The sequence below is a fragment of the Procambarus clarkii genome, chromosome 75, assembly GCF_040958095.1.
Source record: "Procambarus clarkii isolate CNS0578487 chromosome 75, FALCON_Pclarkii_2.0, whole genome shotgun sequence".
Classification (NCBI taxonomy): Eukaryota; Metazoa; Arthropoda; class Malacostraca; order Decapoda; family Cambaridae; genus Procambarus; species Procambarus clarkii.
In genome coordinates this window covers 13,204,482-13,226,905 of record NC_091224.1, presented here as the reverse complement: position 1 = coordinate 13,226,905, position 22,424 = coordinate 13,204,482, and the positions used below count along the sequence as shown (strand labels likewise).

Genomic DNA, 22,424 nt, shown 5'->3' with positions numbered 1-22,424 from the left:
ATATATATATATATATATATATATATATATATATATATATATATATATATATATATATATATATATATTAGTATATTTTAGTAGCAGTCATATATTATTAAATATGACCGAAAAAGTAAGATTAATAATTCTAACACGAATTTTCTCAATCTTTCGTACATTCTTTTCACTCTTGGTGGTAATTCAAAAATCAATTCTCCAAAATTCATTTTTATTTCTAGTCTGACGCGACACTTGAGCGCGTTTCGTAAAACTTATTACATTTTCAAAGACTTTAGTTTAAACATTCACAACAGAAAAGAACTTACACATCTCCGATTTGTTTATATCTACATTTAAGTGAGGTGGATGGCGTGAGGTGGTATTTAATAAGGTATTAATTTCATCAACACAAGACAGAACACGAAACAATGGGTATTGAATAGAAGTGATTGTAGAAAGCCTATTGGTCCATATTTCTTGATGCTTCTATATTGGAGCGGAGTCTTGAGGTGGGTAGAATATAGTTGTGCATTAATTGGCTGTTGATTGCTGGTGTTGACTTCTTGATGTGTAGTGCCTCGCAAACGTCAAGCCGCCTGCTATCGCTGTATCTATCGATGATTTCTGTGTTGTTTACTAGGATTTCTCTGGCGATGGTTTGGTTGTGGGAAGAGATTATATGTTCCTTAATAGAGCCCTGTTGCTTATGCATCGTTAAACGCCTAGAAAGAGATGTTGTTGTCTTGCCTATATACTGGGTTTTTTGGAGCTTACAGTCCCCAAGAGGGCATTTGAAGGCATAGACGACGTTGGTCTCTTTTAAAGCGTTCTGTTTTGTGTCTGGAGAGTTTCTCATGAGTAGGCTGGCCGTTTTTCTGGTTTTATAGTAAATCGTCAGTTGTATCCTCTGATTTTTGTCTGTAGGGATAACGTTTCTATTAACAATATCTTTCAGGACCCTTTCCTCCGTTTTATGAGCTGTGGAAAAGAAGTTCCTGTAAAATAGTCTAATAGGGGGTATAGGTGTTGTGTTGGTTGTCTCTTCAGAGGTTGCATGGCGTTTCACTTTCCTTCTTATGATGTCTTCGACGAAACCATTGGAGAAGCCGTTGTTGACTAGGACCTGCCTTACCCTACAGAGTTCTTCGTCGACTTGCTTCCATTCTGAGCTGTGGCTGAGAGCACGGTCGACATATGCGTTAACAACACTCCTCTTGTACCTATCTGGGCAGTCGCTTTTGGCATTTAGGCACATTCCTATGTTCGTTTCCTTAGTGTAGACTGCAGTGTGGAAACCTCCGCTCTTTTCCATGACTGTTACATCTAGAAAGGGCAGCTTCCCATCCTTTTCCATCTCGTAAGTGAAACGCAGCACGGAACTCCGCTCAAATGCCTCCTTCAGCTCCTGCAGATGTCTGACATCAGGTACCTGTGTAAAAATGTCGTCAACATACCTGCAGTATATGGCCGGTTTCAAGTTCATGTCGACTAAGACTTTTTGCTCGATGGTACCCATGTAGAAGTTTGCAAACAGGACACCTAGGGGAGAACCCATGGCGACCCCATCTACTTGCTTATACATGTGCCCATCCGGGCTCAAGAAGGGTGCCTCTTTAGTACAAGCTTGGAGTAGTTTCCTTAGGATACTTTCTGGTATGTCAAGAAGAGTACCGGCTGGATCACGATACACTCTGTCGGCTATCATCCCGATTGTCTCGTCCACAGGTACGTTGGTGAACAGCGATTCTACTTCCAACGAGGCTCTTATTCCTGTGGCCCGTGTGCCCCGCAGTAAGTCAACAAATTCCTTTGGCGACTTCAGGCTGAAGGCGCAAGGGACATAAGGAGTCAGCAGGCTGTTGAGTCGCTTCGCTAGTCTGTACATGGGTGTGGGTATCTGGCTAATGATTGGCCGAAGTGGGTTTCCACGCTTGTGTGTCTTGACATTTCCATACGCATATCCAGGTTTATATTCCCCAATAATCTTTGGCAGGTGGAGTCCTGATTTCTTGGCGTTCACAGTTTCGATTAGTTTGTTGACCTTTGCTTTCAATTCGGCTGTAGTGTCCTTCGTTACCCTTTGGAATTTAGTTTGGTCAGAGAGTATGAGGTACATTTTCGCCATTTATTCGTCTTTTTTAAGAATGACGTATATTGGCGACTTGTCACCTCTCCTGACAACTATCTCCTTGTTCTCACGAAGGCTTTTGGCTGCCGCTTTGAGCTCGGGGGACAGTATGGTGCTTCTGTAATTGCCTCGATTCTTTCCTCCTTCTGCAATAAGTTCTGCTTGTAAGGTATCTTTGGTAGTGACCTTCTTTTGTGTCTCGAAGTCGAATATGTCGTCCAACAGAATTTCCAACTCCACTTTCCGGGCCATCTCACTCGGTCTGGACATAACGTGACAGTTTATGCCCAGATTTAGGAGAGGGACTTGGTCCTCAGTGAGGTTAATTCCTGCAAGGTCCAGGAAGCCATCTCTTGGTCGTGGAATTGCCATAGGTCCTCCATATAACGTTGTTAGTTTCTTGATAATCCTTGTTTCAGTGCTGAGGTGATGTCGGTCTGTGAGGATGTCGAGGTGTTGTTCAATGCGGGTACGGATACTTTCGTCGATGTTGCTATTTCTCCACTCGTTCGTAGCATGAAGTAGTTGCGTTTTGTTGTCTTTGATTTCATTCTCTGCCTTGTATATCTGATCACGAATCAGATCCTGGCGATATTTTATCGTGAAGGCTTGATTCCTTGCTGCTGGGTCGTGCGTTTTAATATTAGTATATTTTGGTAGCAGTCTTTTCTGTAGACATATATTATTAAATATGACCGAAAAAGTAAGATTAATAATTCTAACACGACTTTTCTCAATCTTTCGTACATTTCTTTTCACTGTTGGTGGTAATTCAAAAATCAGTTCTCCAAAATTCATTTTTATTTCTAGTCTGCCGACAGAGTGTATCGTGATCCAGCCGGTACTCCTCTTGACATACCAGAAAATATCCTAAGGAAACTACTCCAAGCTTGTACTAAAGAGGCACCCTTCTTGAGCCCGGATGGGGAAATGTATAAGCAAGTAGATGGGGTCGCCATGGGTTCTCTCCTAGGTGTCCTGTTTGCAAACTTCTACATGGGTACCATCGAGCAAAAAGTCTTAGTCGACATGAACTTGAAACCGGCCATATACTGCTGGTATGTTGACGACATTTTTACACAAGTACCTGATGTCAGACATCTGCAGGAGCTGAAGGAGGCATTTGAGCGGAGTTCCGTGCTGCGTTTCACTTACGAGATGGAAAAGGATGGGAAGCTGCCCTATCTAGATGTAACAGTCATGGAAAAGAGCGGAGGTTTCCACACTGCAGTCTACACTAAGGAAACGAACATAGGAATGTGCCTAAATGCCAAAAGCGACTGCCCAGATAGGTACAAGAGGAGTGTTGTTAACGCATATGTCGACCGTGCTCTCAGCCACAGCTCAGAATGGAAGCAAGTCGACGAAGAACTCTGTAGGGTAAGGCTAGTCCTAGTAAACAACGGCTTCTCCAATGGTTTCGTCGAAGACATCATAAGAAGGAAAGTGAAACGCCATGCAACCTCTGAAGAGACAACCAACACAACACCTATACCCCCTATTAGACTATTTTACAGGAACTTCTTTTCCACAGCTCATAAAACGGAGGAAAGGGTCCTGATAGATATTGTTAATAGAAACGTTATCCCTACAGACAAAAATCAGAGGATACAACTGACGATTTACTATAAAACCAGAAAAACGGCCAGCCTACTCATGAGAAACTCTCCACACACAAAACAGAACGCTTTAAAAGAGACCAACGTCGTCTATGCCTTCAAATGCTCTCTTGGGGACTGTAAGCTCCAAAAAACCCAGTATATAGGCAAGACAACAACATCTCTTTCTAGGCGTTTAACGATGCATAAGCAACAGGGCTCCATTAAGGAACATATAATATCTTCCCACAACCAAACCATCGCCAGAGAAATCCTAGTAAACAACACAGAAATCATTGATAGATACAGCGATAGCAGGCGGCTTGACGTTTGCGAGGCACTACACATCAAGAAGTCAACACCAGCAATCAACAGCCAATTAATGCACAACTATATTCTACCCACCTCAAGACTCCGCTCCAATATAGAAGCATCAAGAAATATGGACCAATAGGCTTTCTACAATCACTTCTATTCAATACCCATTGTTTCGTGTTCTGTCTTGTGTTGATGAAATTAATACCTTATTAAATACCACCTCACCCCATCCACCTCACTCAAATGTAGATATAAACAAATCGGAGATGTGTAAGTTCTATTCTGTTGTGTATGTTTAAACTAAAGTCTTTGAAAATGTAATAAGTTTGACGAAACGCGCTCAAGTGTCACGTCAGACTAGAAATAAAAATGAATTTTGGAGAATTGATTTTTAATTACCACCAAGAGTGAAAAGAAATGTACGAAAGATTGAGAAAATTCGTGTTAGAATTATTAATCTTACTTTTTGGGTCATATTTAATAACATATATATATATATATATATATATATATATATATATATATATATATATATATATATATATATATATATATATATATATATATATATATATATATATATATAAATATATATATATATATATATATATATATATATATATATATATATATATACAAATATATATTTATATATATATATATATATATATATATTTATATATATATATATATATATATATATATATATATATATATATATATATATATATATATATATATATATATATATATATATATATATATATACATATATATACATATATATATTTCATTGAATATGACCGCATATTCTGTATTTATTATTTTCTGGTTTAGGGCTTCTATCCCTCTAACTATTTTCTTAGCATCAGGACTTAATTGGAATAGGAGTTCTCCAAAACTCATTTTCGTACTTTTAAGGTGAAGAAAAGAAGTGATTTACTATAGAGTGTATTACACTTATTTGTATAATTTGCACGACGTTTCGAACCTCCATGGTTCATTCTCAAGTGAACAGATCTTACAATACTAGTTGATTTTATACCCGCATTAGGTCAGGTGATAATACAATGAAGGTGAAAAACATGGGGGGATACATAAGGGATAAACATAGGGGCTGCAGAAGGCGTATTGGCCCATACGAGGCATCTCCTATCTAAACACAAAGATTAATCCAGTGTAATTGGCCTGTTATGTTGGACATTGTCTTCTGTGTTGGCATCGATATGTTCTTGTCTTGTCCTTACTCTCATGGTGGGTAGAGTAAATAGTTCCGTGATTTGGGTGTTCATGGTAGGTCGCTCTATTCTTATGTGAATTATATATAATTCACATAAGAATAGAGCGACCTACCATGAACACCCAAATCACGGAACTATTTACTCTACCCACCATGAGAGTAAGGACAAGACAAGAACATATCGATGCCAACACAGAAGACAATGTCCAACATAACAGGCCAATTACACTGGATTAATCTTTGTGTTTTAAGAAGTCTTAATAAAAAACACGGAAATCATCGATAGATACAGCGATAGCAGGCGGCTTGATATCTGCGAGACACTACATATTAAGAAGTCGACACCAGCAATCAACAGCCAAATAATGCACAACTATATTCTACCCACTTCAAGACTCCGCACCAATATAGAAGCATCAAGAAATATGGGCCAATTTGGGTGTTCATGGTAGGTCGCTCTATTCTTATGTGAATTATATATAATTATATATCGATATGTTCTTGTCTTGTCCTTACTCTCATGGTGGGTAGAGTAAATAGTTCCGTGATTTGGGTGTTCATGGTAGGTCGCTCTATTCTTATGTGAATTATATATAATTCACATAAGAATAGAGCGACCTACCATGAACACCCAAATCACGGAACTATTTACTCTACCCACCATGAGAGTAAGGACAAGACAAGAACATATCGATATATAATTATATATAATTCACATAAGAATAGAGCGACCTACCATGAACACCCAAATTGGCCCATATTTCTTGATGCTTCTATATTGGTGCGGAGTCTTGAAGTGGGTAGAATATAGTTGTGCATTATTTGGCTGTTGATTGCTGGTGTCGACTTCTTAATATGTAGTGTCTCGCAGATATCAAGCCGCCTGCTATCGCTGTATCTATCGATGATTTCCGTGTTTTTTATTAAGACTTCTCTGGTGATGGTCTGGTTGTGGGAATTGATTATATGTTCCTTAATGGAGCCCTGTGGCTTATGCATCGTTAATCGCCTGGAAAGAGATGTTGTTGTCTTGCCTATATACTAAATTCTTTGAGGCTTACAGTCCCCAAGAGGGCATTTGAAGGCATAAACGACATTGGTCTCTTTTAAAGCGTTCTGCTTTGTGTCTGGAGAGTTTCTCATGAGTAGGTTGGCCGTTTTCTTGGTTTTATAGTAAATCGTCAATTGTATCTTCTGATTTTTGTCTGTGGGGATAACGTTTCTATTAACAATATCTATCAGGACCCTTTTCTCCATTTTATGAGCTGTGAAAAAGAAGTTCCTGTAAAATAGTCTAATAGGGGGTACAGGTGTTGCGTTAGTTGTCTCTTCAGAGGTTGCATGGCGTTTCACCTTCCTTCTTATGATGTCTTCAACGAAATCATTGGAGAAGCCTTTGTTGACTAGGACCTGCCTTACCCTACAGAGTTCTTCATCGACTTGCTTCCATCCTGAGCTGTGGCTGAGAGCACGGTCGACATATGCGTTAACGACACTCCACTTGTACCTGTCTGGGCAGTCACTGTTGGCATTGAGGCACATTCCTATGTTTGTTTCCTTAGTGTAGACTGCAGTGTGGAAACCTCCGCTCGTTTCCATGACTGTTACATCTAGAAAGGGCAGCTTCCCATCCTTCTCCATCTCGTAAGTGAATCGCAACACAGAATTCCGCTCAAATGCCTCCTTCAGCTCCTGCAGATGTCTGACATCAGGTACCTGTGTAAAAATGTCGTCAACATACCTGCAGTATATGGCCGGTTTCAAGTTCATGTCGACTAAGACCTATAAAGGTCTTAGTCGACATGAACTTGTCGACTAAGTTCATGTCGACATGAACGATTTAGTTTTATATATACATGAACTTGTCAAAATATAAGTTTTAGTATAATTTGCAGAGTAAGTCACTGTTGGATGATACAGAAGAGGCATTGTTGAGGCATTAAGATGTCACTGAGAAACTTTGGAGGAACAGGAGTGGATAGCGACATTTGTGGGATTCTTAAGGGGAAGAAGATCGATGACGTTATCACTAGCAAACGAGGATTTAGCGAGGGAGTGATGTGTCGTGTGCAAAAAGACTTTGCGTCATGTGCAAAGAGTTTGCGACGTTACATGTCGGTGTGGGGGGGGGTCAAGGGTCAAGGGCACGCAATTTGCCGCCACTTAAATGAGAGCACATTTCTTGCGTTTTGATGAAGAAAACTGCAGTGAACTGCGACTTAGGCCAGTGCTGTAAGCAAGAAGAAGGTTCGCATGATCTTTGTCTCGACCTTTCGAGGCCACTAGGGTGGTCTGAAGCCAAGTGAGGGTGATCGTACCCTCATAGTCCACTGTGGTAGACCTGAGAAGAGATTTGGTTGTTGTAGGTGAAGACTTGTTGATAGGTGAGCCGAGTTGGTAGTTGTGTATTAACCCCTACATCCAAGTCAGAATAAAGAAGTTGACAGTGACGGTCGAATTAAGAATTTTTAGTCGACCTGGCTACTAGGTCGATCTCCTTTTCTCGAATATACATATAAAGATTTACACATTCCGGACACTCATGTGGTGGAGCATCTGAATGCACTATCCTGTGCCTCTTCATATTTCTAAGAGGACTCTAGCTGGAAACTTGTGACGTCGGTGACCCGTTTGCACTGACATGGGAAGGAGAAGGTAATTTTCAGGGGAAAGTGCCAAGCCATTACGACTATATAGTACTTGGAAGGGGTAAGGATAAGGATTTGGGATGGGACGGGGTAAGGAATGGTGCCCAACCACAGGGACGGTCGGGAATTGAACGCCGACCTGCATGAATGGAGACCGTCGCTCTTCCGTCCACCCGAAGTGGTTGGGCACTGACATGGGAGTCTTCATATATCCATGCTGACCAAATCTCTTCCCATTCTTTGGTCACAGGTTAGTTGTCTTCTTCTTAATGAATGGTATGTGAAGGTATTCTCTTCCTGATGACTGCACAAATGGGGGAATTTGGGGAGACGCGTAATGGTGGAGTGTCATGTTGATGGTTATTAATGCTTGGGTTTCTTAGAGTTTGACTTGATGAGAGAACTTGTTGGTCAATAGTGGTGTTTCTTCTTTATGATAGGGGAAGTTTCTCTTCCAGATGACTGCATGAGGGGTGATTTGAAACATGAATTAAAAGTCGGGCCGGAAGCAGTCATTAAAATGTCATATCAACAAAATTTGAGTAAGCAGATAATATTGCTCTCAATGTAGGGAACCGACCTGTGAGATTTACATTTATTTAATTTACATGATTTCTATAGAATTTATATGTACGTTAATTTATGTTTCGATAGGAATTGTCTGATGTTTAGTTTACTGTATTTCTGCAAAATCTCTCACAGATCGATCTTCTTACACATTAGGGGAGTTTATATCGTTTATATATGCAGTAAACCAAAACTACTGTATTAAAGTACATATATTGGTAAATAAAATTAGGAGGCCTTATCTTTTATGGCTGATTTTGTCCTAGACATCCAGTAAGAACATGGATGAACAAGCCAGTCTAAATACCTTGTGAGTGTGGCTGGCCCCCCAACTCATGTACTGGTTTTCTAGGATTAAATCTTGCTTCCTCTTCATTTGTTCCTGTCGCAGGGCACTTGCAATAATAGAAGGAATCCTATATATATAACCGCTATATCAGAGGAAATATTGGTATATTATAAGATAAGGACCAAGGAATAATTACCTGGATTCTGTCGCTTTCGTGTGTGCTAAACGGATCGCCCTATATCTACCTAACATAACTGGCCAGGAATGTAAAGATAATTAATGGGTTTCGGTAATACAGTTCCCTTATAGTAGACGTAGTTGGAGTTGATAACAATAACACTATTAAATCCGTAAATCCGTTGTCCAAGGGAATTTATTGGAGCTGTTCTGCTCCAGAGACCTGTTGTAAAATTTTGCGATGCCCGACTAATGTCCTCCTCCACTGACGCCCTGGGTCCAGATTCACAAAGCAGTTACGCAAGCACTTACGAACCTGTACATCTTTTCTCATTCATTCGCGGCTTTGTTTACAATTATTAAACAGTCACTGAGCTCCGAAGCCCCAGGAGGCTGTTTATAACAATAACAACACTTGATTGGGATGATTTCCTGCTTGTAAACTGTTTAATAAATGTAACCAAAGCCGTCAAATTTTGAGGAAAGATGTATATGTTCGTAAGTACTTGTTATGTAGAATGTTAGAATGTTATGTAGAATGAATGTAAGTACTTGTTAGTATATGTTGTGTAGAACATATTAAAATAGTAACAAGTAGCTTCACTGATAAAACGTAATATTTAAAATAGAAAACGGCATACCAGTTATATTAGAAAAAACGAGTTAACCCCAAACTCCTTTATTCTGCATGACTTTAGCTTAGAGCCCTTGTCACCTTAGATTATAAAATAAATAGTTATACGTTGAAAATAATATCCTTTAATTACAAAGTTAATGTGTTAGCTGTGCAAAATATTGTTATTGTAACCTTAATATTACTTTATGAAATCCAACGTGAACGTATAAGTATTTACTGATTATTTGGGGAAGGAAATGTAATGGCTGTAACTTGTATCTTAGTATGCACTTTCTCTATCGTTCGATAAAGCACTATGTGTATTTAGTTTATAACTAACTGTCCCCAATGAGGATGGATTGGAAGACCCTTTTTGCTACATTCTTCGCAGATTTGCCTAACACCCATCCTGTTCACCTCTCGGCGTACGCCGACGATTTAACATTGTATTATTCAGACAATGCCCTACCTAATAAAGTCTCATCAATGCAAACAACACTTGACCACCTCATAGAGTGGACACAACAATGGGGCCTTCAAGTTAGTACTACCAAAATCTATTATCAAATTTTCACTAAAAAAAAGACTTGCTCATCTACCCACCCTCACAATACACAACACTCTTATCCAACACGTACGAGAACATAAATACCTTGGCATGCACTTAGACTCGCCCTCACTTACCTGGAAAGCACACATTCAACACCTTAAACAGACGACACAACCCCGACTCGCCATACTGAAAGCCCACACTGGCACCACCTGGGGAGCACACCATAAAATCTTGCTTCGTTTCTATACAACCTACATTCGCAGCCAACTAGACTATTGTTGCCAAGCATAGCTGCGCCTACTACCCTACAGAGCCTAGAGGTCATCCAAAACAATGCCATGCGACTTATATGTGGCGCAGTTCGTTCCACTCCTATCCTCGGTCTTTACGGGGAAACGGGCCTCACAAGCCTAGCCACTAGACGAGACATAATGTGTGCCACCTATCTGTCACTCTGTACCACAGCTCACCAGACACACCCATACAGATAAAAAATTAACTCAACAGTTAACCCACATAACCCCCGCTTCCCAGCCAATCACTCGCAACTCTTCCTCACACGGGCTACAAATAACCTCATTATAGACCTCTCTCTACTCCAAAACTCGGAAACCCAACTCACTGTTCCCACTATTCCACCTTGGCTTTATACAACTCCTAATACAGAAATACAACTCAAAGACAACATTCCAAAGTCTGCACCAACTCAGCCATAGCCTCAGTCTTTGTCTTAACAATGAAAAATTGCTACCCAAATACCGCAGCGATTTATACAGATGGATCTCGCATCATCATGAACAACGTACCCTCGGTCGCTAGCGCTGTATGGATACCGGAATACCATTTCAAGCAGGGATGGCGGTTACCAAACCAACTATCTGTTTTCACAGCTGAATTATAAAGTGACAGAGGATGGGGGGGAGTGACAGAGGAGGGGGAGGGGTCGAGGATGACCTGCTTCCGAGTAAAGGTCATAGCACAAGTCTTAACCGGAGAGAACTTGAAGACATGATTGGTAGCCCAGGACGACACGGCATCAATCGCAAATTGAAGCCGCCGTTGGAGGAAAGACGAATCATCACCTTGACAGCAGAGGGTAAAATCGTCAACATAAAAAAGTGGAGAAATGTCAGGAGGGAAGGGAAGGAGAGAAGACCATTGAGGGCAACCAGGAAAAAGAGTAGTGCTCAGAACACTACCTGGGGACACACCTTCTTATTGCCGAGAGGTGCAGAGAGAGAGCGGTACCAAGCTGCACTTGAAAGGAATGACAAGAGAGCAAGCTCTGGAGGAAGAGAGGGACATTACCACAAAGGCCAAAAGAACGGAGTTGGGACAGAATATGGTATCGCCCGGAGGCGTCATATGCCTTTTCCACGTCAAAAAGGACAGCAACAACGGAGGTCTTCGCAGTAAAGGCAGTACGAATATAGACCTCCAAGTTCACAAGGACATCAGTCGTGCTGCAACACTTGCGAAAGCCAAATTAAAAAGGAGAGAGGGGGTGATTACGTTCCAAGAACCACCTATCTTGCGGATTTTCTTCCAAATCAGGGGTAGACGAGTGTCAGACCAAACGGTGGAAACAAAAGATCTGCAACCCTTACGTTTAGCCGTACGGATGGCCCTACGGGCCACTGCACTTGCCCCCCCCCCCCATACAAAACAAAAAAAGCAGGCGTCTTACGGCGACGGTGTTTCTTCCAGACTGCACGCTAAAAGCAGAGAGCCTGAGCACAATGCGTTCCACCAGGGAACGCACTTCCGCGCGCCCATGGAGGTAGAGCGAGGAACAGAGCAGAGGGTATTATAAAAAATAGTGTCATGAAAAAGGAGGTGGGCTCGGGGCGGGGGAGGGAGAGGCAGATCAGAGAGGTCAGAAAGAGTAGCATGCAAGGTGAAGAGGTTCCAGTCAGGCCTAGCAAACTGCCACCTAGGGAAGGAGAGTGGAGAGCGAAAAGAGAAGAAAGTGTCAAGGATAGGGAAATGATCACTGTTATGTAGGTCATCAAAAACCCGTCAGGTGAAGTCCAAATACAGAGAAGACGAGCAGAGAGAAAGATCAAGGCAGGAAAGGGTGCAAGTGTGGGAGTCAACATGAGTGGGCTCACCATAATTCAGAAGAGACAGAGAAGAAGAGAGGACAAAAGATTCAAGAAGGCAACAGTCGTGATTGTCAGAATATCACTCCAGAGCGTATGCCGACAGTTAAAATCACCCAAAAAGAGCAAAGGCTCTGGTATGGAGTTCATCAGGTGTTTAAGATCAGGAAGAGAGTGGGACATTCAAGGGGAGATAAATGGAACAGACTGTATACCATTTACTTACAAAGATACGGGTTGCAGAACACTGAATTGGCGACTGAAAACGTAAGTGGACGAAGGGAATATCAAGTCGGATCAAGAGAGCAGTAGAGGCATGGACTCCAGCAAGAGCTGGAGAGGAAGAGAGAAAGGAATTACAACGGAAGCGACCAGGACGAGCGCCAAGCATCGGCTCCTAGAGATAAACACAGAGCCGGGAAACTGTGTGATGAGAAGTTGGAATTCAAGGAAGCTGACATAACAACCACGAATATTCCATTGAAGAACAGACATAGACTAAAAAGAGAGAACAAAAACAGAGATAACAAAGGAGAAACAAAGGTAAAGCAGATAACAGTAGACTAAGGAAGAACAAGATCAGGATAAGTGAAATCAGAGTAACGGGGCAGAGGTAAAGGTGAGCTGCTTATATATGCGGGCCAGGCCTAGTGTAGATGGCGCTGATGTTGCAGGTAACTATCACTGGCAGTCTTAAACAAGAAATAGGCTGGACCTAGATTCAGGAAGCTCTGTGTATTTCTTCGTAAGTGGGTTTGCTACGAAGGTTCCTAAGTGTGCCCTAAGAAGATGCTTAGGTGCAATTCAATAATGTCCTCTTAGGAAGAAACTTATTGGTTCACCTGCATGCCGATAGAGGTCACTACTGTGTTTCGTTTGGCCAATCAGAGAGCAGCAACATTCTTCATATTGAAGATTTAGCGCTGGCTTATACTGCCTCTACTGCCTCATATTTACGTCGAATTTTCTTATAAAATTAGTATATTTCGAAGTAAAACAATGTTTTTTCAACTTCTACAGCCAGCACCGACATTGTAGTAAACAAATATGTTGCATTTGTTGTTTACCTACGTAATTCTAAGAGATATTGTGTAGCTGTCCTTGTTGCTCGGAAGATGCGCTGACAATTATTGTATATATTAGTAGTAGGGAGTAAGACGCACAGGGGAATTTGTTTTTTGGGGTGAAATTCCTCCATATGGCGTGGGGGGTTTCAGGTCAAAATTCCTCCATATGGCGTGGGGGGTTTCAGGTCAAAATTCCTCCATATGGCGTGGGGGTTTTCAGGTCAAAATTCCTCCATATGGCGTGGGGTTTTTGGGTGAAATTCCTCCATATGGCGTGGGGTTTTCAGACCAAAATTCCTCCATACGGCTTAGGGTTTTTCAGGTGAATTTGGCCAGTCACAGATTTGGAATTAGGGAATTCTTATGAGAAAAATAATTTCTGAGATTTTAGAAGTTTGTTAAAAGATCTTATGATGAAAATAATGTCATACGAGTTTTGTTAAAGTTCTTATGGGAGAAATTCAAATTCGTGTTTATGAGTTAGGGTTTTCAGGTAAATTTTGTCAGTCGCAGATTTGGAATTCTTATGATGAAATAATGTCATACGAGTTTGTTAAAGTTCTTATGATGAAAATAATGTCATACGAGTTTGTTAAAGTTCTTATGATGAAAATAATGTCATACGAGTTTGATAAGAGTTCTTATGGGCAAAATTCAATTTTTTTCAGAGTTCTTACCAAGAATAAACAGATATTTAGGCTGTATATGTTTTAAGTAGGATTCTTACTTAGAAACTAGTATAATGCTATATAACTGAATCATTTCCCTGCCATCCCCCTCCCCCTGCATCTCCTGCTCATACATCACACCCCCTCCCTCCCCCTTACCTCGCAATCTCTCGCGTCACCGGTGTTTACCTTACGCCGTCAGCCAGACGTTGCCTTCAGGTCACCTCCATAGTCTTATCTTTTCCGTAATATCTGGACCATCCCTCCACCCTCTCTCTCTCTCTCCTTTCATTCAGTTCAGCTGTTTTCTGACATCGTATGTTTGCTCCTTTTCATTAAACAAGTCAGTTTTACACAAATAAATCGTGTTAGTAAGCAAGTTCTAGCTCGCGTTCCCCGCTTTAGTCCCCTGTCGTATATTGAATACTAACAGTCCAATCCCTCTAAAATTTAAGAAATCATATTTCAAACATAGTTCAATACAGTAATTTAGTTACCGAGCTCCAGCTCTTGTCCTCCACCTTAGTTCCCTCGCACATCTTCGTTATTAACCCAATATTTTTCATGAAATTTTAACCCGCCATGCTTCTGTGTAAGTAAAGATAACACATTTACCAAACTCTAGCTCTTGTCCTCCGCCTTTCGTCTCTCTTGTATCTTCGTTAATACCTATTCAAATTCCCCGAAATTTTTACCCGCTGTATTTCAGACATAGTTTAGTAAATGCAAACAGTTACAGAACTCTAGCTCTTATCCTCCGCCTTAGCTTTCTCTCGTATCTTCGTTAATACCTAATCAAATTCCCTGAAATTTTAACCCTCTGTATTTCAGACACAGTAAATAAGATCAAGTCCGTTACCGAGCTCCATCTCTCGTACCCCACCTTACTTCCCTCTCGTGTCTTCGGTAATATCATATCAAATTCCCTGAAATTTATACCCTCTGTATTTCAGATATAGTAAATAGGATCCAAACAATTATCGAGCTCCAGCTCTTGTCCCCCAGCTTAGTTCTTTTGTACAAGTTCTTAGTAACAGATCAATTTTCCCCCGAAAATTAAAGCAGACATACTTCAAAGTTAGTAAATCAAATCTAACAGTTATCGAGTTTCAACTCTTGTCCCCCAGCTTAGTTCATTTGTACAAGTTCTTTATTTTCCAACTAAATCACCTGAGATTTAAGATCACCTTATTTCTAACGTAGTAAAATTAATCAGGGCATTAGCCAAGCTCCAATTCCTCTGTCTTAGATCATCGAACATAAATATATCCGATCAAGTCCCTCTCCAGCCTAACTCTTTATCAGAGTAATCACCTTACCCTTTCCCTCCCTTACCTTCTCATCCCCAACGTATCCAAACCTTCAATAATCATACTGTATTTGCATATTTTCTCTATATTCAGCTGTGTTCTTCACATTTTTTCCATGCTTTCTGTGTTCACTCCATGTTCTACAAATGTTCACAGCATGCTCAGTTCAAAATTTTTCACCTGTTTTTCTCAATTTTTCTGTTTTCTACTATTTTCCCCGTATGTTCACTATGTTCTTTGTCATGTTCTCATGTACTTCATATGTTCTCTGTACAACTTTTATACTCAATATTCATTTTCTCAATGTTCTTAGCTTGTTCTTCACACGTTCAGTGTTCATTCTTTGTATTCCCTATGTTCCTTATCATGTCTTCATATTCTCTGTAAGTTCATATTCCCTGCATGTTCACTGTGTTCATCAACTTTTCTTACATGTTTTCTGTGTTCACCGTATGTTCACTGTGTCAGAAATGACAGGGAAACATGATGAAGTAACTATTTTTTAGTTGACTGATGAATACTTATAGTTAAGCAAAAAGACAAAACATGATGAACATGACTTTTTTGATGATCGGCGGATAATTTTTAGATAAGAAATGACAATGAAACATGATGAACACGGTTATTTTCTGTTGACTATGGAATAAGTTTAGTTAGGAAATGATGAAAGTTATTATTTTTAGTTGAATGATGCTGGATAGAGTTAGTTATGAACAGTGTTGGAAAGATTCCTTTGACAATTTTTAGCTAAGAGAAAGGTTGTTTTAGTTAAATACAGTGTTGAATGAGATTAATCCTGCCTATTTTTACTTGATTGGATAATAAGTTTAGTTGAGAAATGATGAAAGTGTCCATGTTTTAGTTGATTGACAAGTAATTTTTAGTTAAGAAGTTACAAGAAAGGTTTGTCTTTGTAAATTTGAAACTGAATAAAGTGTAGATTTGTTTAAGAACAGGGTTGGTAGAACTATTAAGTTGACTACGAGAATTACTTTGACATAGTTTTACAAATTAAACTGGGTGACTAAAATTGTTGAGGGAACTGTATTGCCGATGATAATATTTGACAAAGAACTAGTTAGTGAATGGAAGAATACAAATGGTTTAAAGAAGCAAAGAACATAAAAAATTGAGGTTAAGTAAGGGAATGAACACAGTGAACATACGGTGAACACAGAAAACATGTAAGAAAAGTTGATGAATACAGTGAACATGCAGGGAATATGAACTTACAGAGAATATGAAGACATGATAAGGAACATAGGGAATACAAAGAATGAACACTGAACGTGTGAAGAACAAGCTAAGAACATTGAGAAAATGAATATTGAGTATAAAAGTTGTACAGAGAACATATGATGTACATGAAAACATGACAAAGAACATAGTAAACATACGGGGAAAATGGTAGAAAACAGAAAAATTGAGAAAAACAGGTGAAAAAAATTTGAACTGAGCATGCTGTGAACATTTGTAGAACATGGAGTGAACACAGAAAACATGGACATGGAAAAAATGTGAAGAACACAGCTAAATATTGAGAAAATATGCAAATACAGTATGATTATTGAAGGTTTGCATACGTAGGGGATGAGAAGGTAAGGGAGGGAAAGGGTAAGGTGATTACTCTGATAATGAGTTAGGCTGGAGAGGGACTTGATCGGATATATTTATGTTCGATGATCTAAGACAGAGGAAATGGAGCTTGGCCAATGCCCTGATTAATTTTATTATGTTAGAAATAAGGTGATCTTAAATCTCAGGTGATTTAGTTAGAAAATAAAGAACTTGTACAAATGAACTAAGCTGGGGGACAAGAGTTGAAACTCGATAACTGTTAGATTTGATTTACTAACTTTGAAGTATGTCTGCTTTAATTTTCGGGGAAAATTGATCTGTTACTAAGAACTTGTACAAAAGAACTAAGCTGGGGGACAAGAGCTGGAGCTCGATAACTGACTTGATTTTATTTACTAACATTGAAGTATGTCTGCTTTAAATTTCGGGAAAATTGATCTGTTACTAACGATCTTGTACAAATGAACTAACCTGGGTGACAAGAGCCGGAGCTTGATAATTGTTTGGATCCTATTTACTATGTCTGAAATACAGAGGGTATAAATTTCAGGGAATTTGATAGGATATTACCGAAGACACGAGAGGAAAGTAAGGTGGGGTATGAGAGCTGGAGCTCAGAAACGGACTTGATCTTATTTACTGTGTCTGAAATACAGAGGGTTAAAATTTCAGGGAATTTGATTAGGTATTAACGAAGATACGGGAGAGAGCTAAGGCGGAGGATAAGAGCTAGAGTTCCGTAACTGTTTGCATTTACTAAACTATGTCTGAAATACAGCTGGTAAAAATTTCGGGGAATTTCAATAGGTATTAACGAAGATACGAGAGAGAGCTAAGGCGGAGGACAAGAGCTAGAGTTTGGTAAATGTGTTATCTTTACTTACACAGTTAGAAGCATGGCGGGTTAAAATTTCATGAAAAATAATGGGTTAATAACGAAGATGTGTGAGGGAACTAAGGTGGAGGACAAGAGCTGGAGCTCGGTAACTAAATTACTGCATTGAACTATGTTTGATATATGATTATTTAAATTTTAGAGGGATTGGACTGTTAGTATTCATTGTACGACAGGGGACTAAGGCGGGGAACGCGAGCTAGAACTTGCTTACTAACACGATTTATTTGTGTAAAACTGACTTGTTTAATGAAAAGGAGCAAACATACGATGTCAGAAAACAGCTGAACTGAATGAAAGGAGAGAGAGAGAGAGGGTGGAGGGATGGTCCAGATATTACGGAAAAGATAAGATTATGGAGGTGACCTGAAGGCAACGTCTGGCTGACGGCGTAAGGTAAACACAGGTGACGCGAGAGATTGCGAGGTAAGGGGGAGGGAGGGGGTGTGATGTATGAGCAGGAGATGCAGGGGGAGGGGGATGGCAGGGAAATGATTCAGTTATATAGCATTATACTAGTTTCTAAGTAAGAATCCTACTTAAAACATATACAGCCTAAATATCTGTTTATTCTTGGTAAGTACTTTGAAAAAATTTGAATTTTGCCCATAAGAACTCTTAACAAACTCGTATGACATTATTTTCATCATAAGAACTTTCACAAACTCGTATGACATTATTGTCATCATAAGAATTCCTTAATTCCACATCAGTGACTTGAATTTTGCCCATAAGAACTCTTAACAAACTCGTATGACATTATTTTCATCATAAGAACTTTGACAAACTCGTATAACATTATTTCATCATAAGAATTCCAAATCTGTGACTGACAAAATTTACCTGAAAACCCTGGCTCATAAACACGAATTTGAATTTCTCTCATAAGAACTTTAACAAAACTCGTATGACATTATTTTCATCATAAGAACTTTTAACAAACTTCTAAAATCTCAGAAATTATTTTTCTCATAAGAATTCCCTAATTCCAAATCTGTGACTGGCCAAATTCGCCTGAAAAACCCTAAGCCATATGGAGGAATTTTGACCTGAAAACCCCACGCCATATGGAGGAATTTCACCCAAAAAACCCCACGCCATATGGAGGAATTTTGACCTGAAAACCCCCACGCCATATGGAGGAATTTTGACCTGAAACTCCCCACTCCATATGGAGGAATTTCCCTCCAAAAACCAAATTCCCCTGTGCGTCTTACTCCCTACTACTTATATTTACTGAATTTACCCAAGGGCCACTAACTATCTAGTGGCCTCGAAGAGGACAGAAAGCCGGCGGCTTGTTAAAGGGCCCGCCAATTGTCCAAATGATATTTTTAGGTGGAATTTGGCATTTACGGCTTCAGCGGGTAGGCGGTGCCATGGGTTTATAGCCTTCTTGGTGGAAAAAAACGTCTGTTTTCAGTCCTACTTGAGAGAACATAGTCTCCAACACTATATCTGTGATTGCCCTTTTATCAGTGACTTCATACCAAATGGTATGAGGTATTTTGAGCTCTGTAATTACTTCATACACTCAGGAATATTGGAAGATATTCTTGTGCTGCACCCAAATTTTGCCAGTGGAGGCTAATAGATCAGCATTAAGTATTTTGTTCTCTCCTAATTCCATGTATGACTGGCCATCCTGTGAGGTGAGGATGTTGGATGAGCTTGTAGCTGGTTTTTGATCTACACTGTGTGGTCCTTTATACAGAATAGGGAAGCAGCACATTGCTGTGTATACCTAAACATGTTTAAAAATACATTGTTTGAGAGGAGTCTTGTAGAAACTGGTAAGAGTAATTATAATATAATGTTTCCATGATTCAATGCTTACCTCTTGTGAAAATCACGAAGAGTTGTTTTGTCAGAGTTGATTTGTTTTTTGTATTGAGGCTGGTATTTTCTAAATTGATTCCATGTACAGTATGTCTAACCATCCTGTGAGATGGGAGTATTAGATAAACTTATAGCTAGATTTTTTTCTACACTGTGTAATATTCCATATAGAATAGGGTAGCAGCACATTGCTGTGTATACCTAATCTTCTTAATAAAAAAAATCAGTAATAATGATTTTAAATTATAGTTTGTATTATTACAAATACAGTACTGTATTATCCTCATTAAATCATGTTGACCATGGATCATTAAGATCTCATGTTGATATGTAATAGTCATATTTCTTTTGAACTGCTAATCCATGCAAATCATTCATTAAATTGTGCATTATGTCTCAATTTTTCACTTCCTTGGATATACTGTACAGTACAAAAAGATAGGATAAAAATAAACCAGTAATATTTCTTTCATTATATTTTTCCTTTAAATAACTGCATCAATATTTTTACAGCTGACAGTATTTGTTTTACCATACAGGTGCATTATTTGTTAAAAAAAAATTGGTTTATTGTTGCACACAATGTTGCTACATAGCCTTCCCAGCTTGGTGCCTTCTTTTAATACTGATTAAAAAATAAATAATAAATACATTTTATTCAGGAAAAGTACATACAGTTGATTTACAAACATAATGTTGGATTTATAGACAGAGCTAGTACATACAATACCTAAAGCCACTAATACTCATAGCATTTCAGGCAAGGTGTGGGGGAAAAAACACAGACTATAACTTAATAGTAATCAGGATTAGGTATAAATTGTGTTGAAAGAAGGAATAAAAAATACAAAAAGGGGGGTTAACACAGCATAAATCAGCAATTGCACATGTTGGTGAACAGCGTTGTTTAAAAAATAGCAAGACATGGGTTGACATTTAGGAGGTAAGTTAGGTTACATGGAGTTAATTAGGCAGTACTTGGTTTAACTCTTAAACTGGTTGAGAGAGATACAGCCTTTGACATGATTCGGGAGGTCATTCTGGGTCTCTTGATTTGTAGAGCACTTCTAATTTGGTTACACACAGCCAAATTGTGTAACAGGAAGACGTCTTGGACACAAATTTGTTCCATGCTAAATGTAGAGGAATCAGCTGAGTATTCCTCAAATAAAATAAGTTGCCTCAGCTTATAAGGTAAATGAAATAAGCATTTCTCAAATAAGTAGCTGCCTCACCTCACTGCCTTACTGCTACATAGCCTTCCCGGCATGGTGCCTTCTTTTGATAATTACTTGTTCCACACCCAAATTGTATAACAGGAAGAGGTCTTGGACCCCTACTTCCCTCTCTCTTTTTTTTATAGTCTATATAGTCATAATTATAGCTTTAAGTATTCAATGAATAAAGTTTTTGACATTTTTACCCTTCTCCTTACCTAACATCATTTGTGCAGCATATTTATATTTTATGTCTCACCCAGATTTAATTTCAAAATAAAACCAAACTAAATAAATTAGAAATGGGTATGTATAGCTAAGGTACACCCTTACTACTAGGTGAACAGGGGCATTTGGTGATAGTAAATGATCCCATCAGGCAGGGCTCATCACCTTCTCTCATATTTCATGTTCACTAGTGTTTATTTACTTAATAACTACGGGTATAATATCTTGCTATTATAAAACTAATTCTACTATCATAAAAGACATATTTACTTTAAGTTTCAAGCAGAGAATGCATATATAACTAACACGAAGGATTCCTTTTCACTATTTTCAATTTTTATAATCTTTTGTTCATGTTCCAAAATCTTAAAATCGATCCCAGTGTTATGTAGTAGAGAAAAATTGAGTTATATCCAGTTTACGTAAAGCTACGAGTGGTCGAAACCACACTTAGATCCCGGAATGAACTTACGAAGATTTTTCCACTTAGTGTAGCTACTTGAATACCGCCGTAGCTGCCACGAAGGCGCTAAAAAGGAAAATATTCGTAGCTAAGAAGAAAAACCTTCGTAAGTACCTTCCTGAATCCGGCCCCTGGTCTACGGCTAGTGGAGTTGGCCCCAGACAGCAGGTGTCCAAGTGTCTCGGGCACTAGAGGTGGTATCTGTCGAGACACGGAGCTCTCTGAGCACGTATTGTTGTTGTTGTTGATGTTGATTTTTTATATTGGAGCATGCAGATGTGAATAGGAGGTAAAGTGAACAGGCACGACCTTCTTCCTAAGCAGAAAATTACAGTAACACTACCTAAAATGTTCCTGTACCAAAAAAAGGCTTCTCCTCTTCCAGAAAACTTTGGTTTACACTTCAGACTATGCTGTACATCCGGATTCAGTTAAGAGTATGCCTGGGTGGGAATATCGCATCCTAGGCAGGATCTAGGATGGCCATGAGGCTATTGGGGCTCATAACATTCTTATTTAACTTATGTAATAAAAATAACAAATTAAATATCTCATTTGTCTGATCATATATTACATTTATGTTCTTCTGGCTTTTTCCATCGGTATATATTGCACACGAATACTAATTCTGACACCTTTGTGTTGAAAACTAGGAATATAATTTTGTGTTCAAATGGCATAAACACAGCCTTAATTTCGGAGGACAAACCACACTATAAATATGTTTAATCTCCATGTAATAAACATTGATGAATTACTAAGGACTATTCTATGAAGATAGAATAGACTCTGATAGATAGATGTACACTCTAGTAATTATGGAGTAAGCTTTATGTCCCCAAAGAAATTTGTGGGTGAAGCAACATTAAAATTCCTAGTGAACAATTCTGGGGATGTACACAATTACGTTTGTATGCAATAGAGACCTTAACAAAATATTA

At 39.1% G+C, this 22,424-nt stretch overlaps 1 protein-coding gene across 1 annotated transcript in view; it reads left to right on the top strand.

Annotated features, from left to right (window-relative positions):
• Window positions 1-22,424, top strand: part of LOC123771801 (angiopoietin-1) — a 162,843-nt gene that overhangs the window by 139,658 nt on the left and 761 nt on the right. The window lies entirely within an intron of this gene.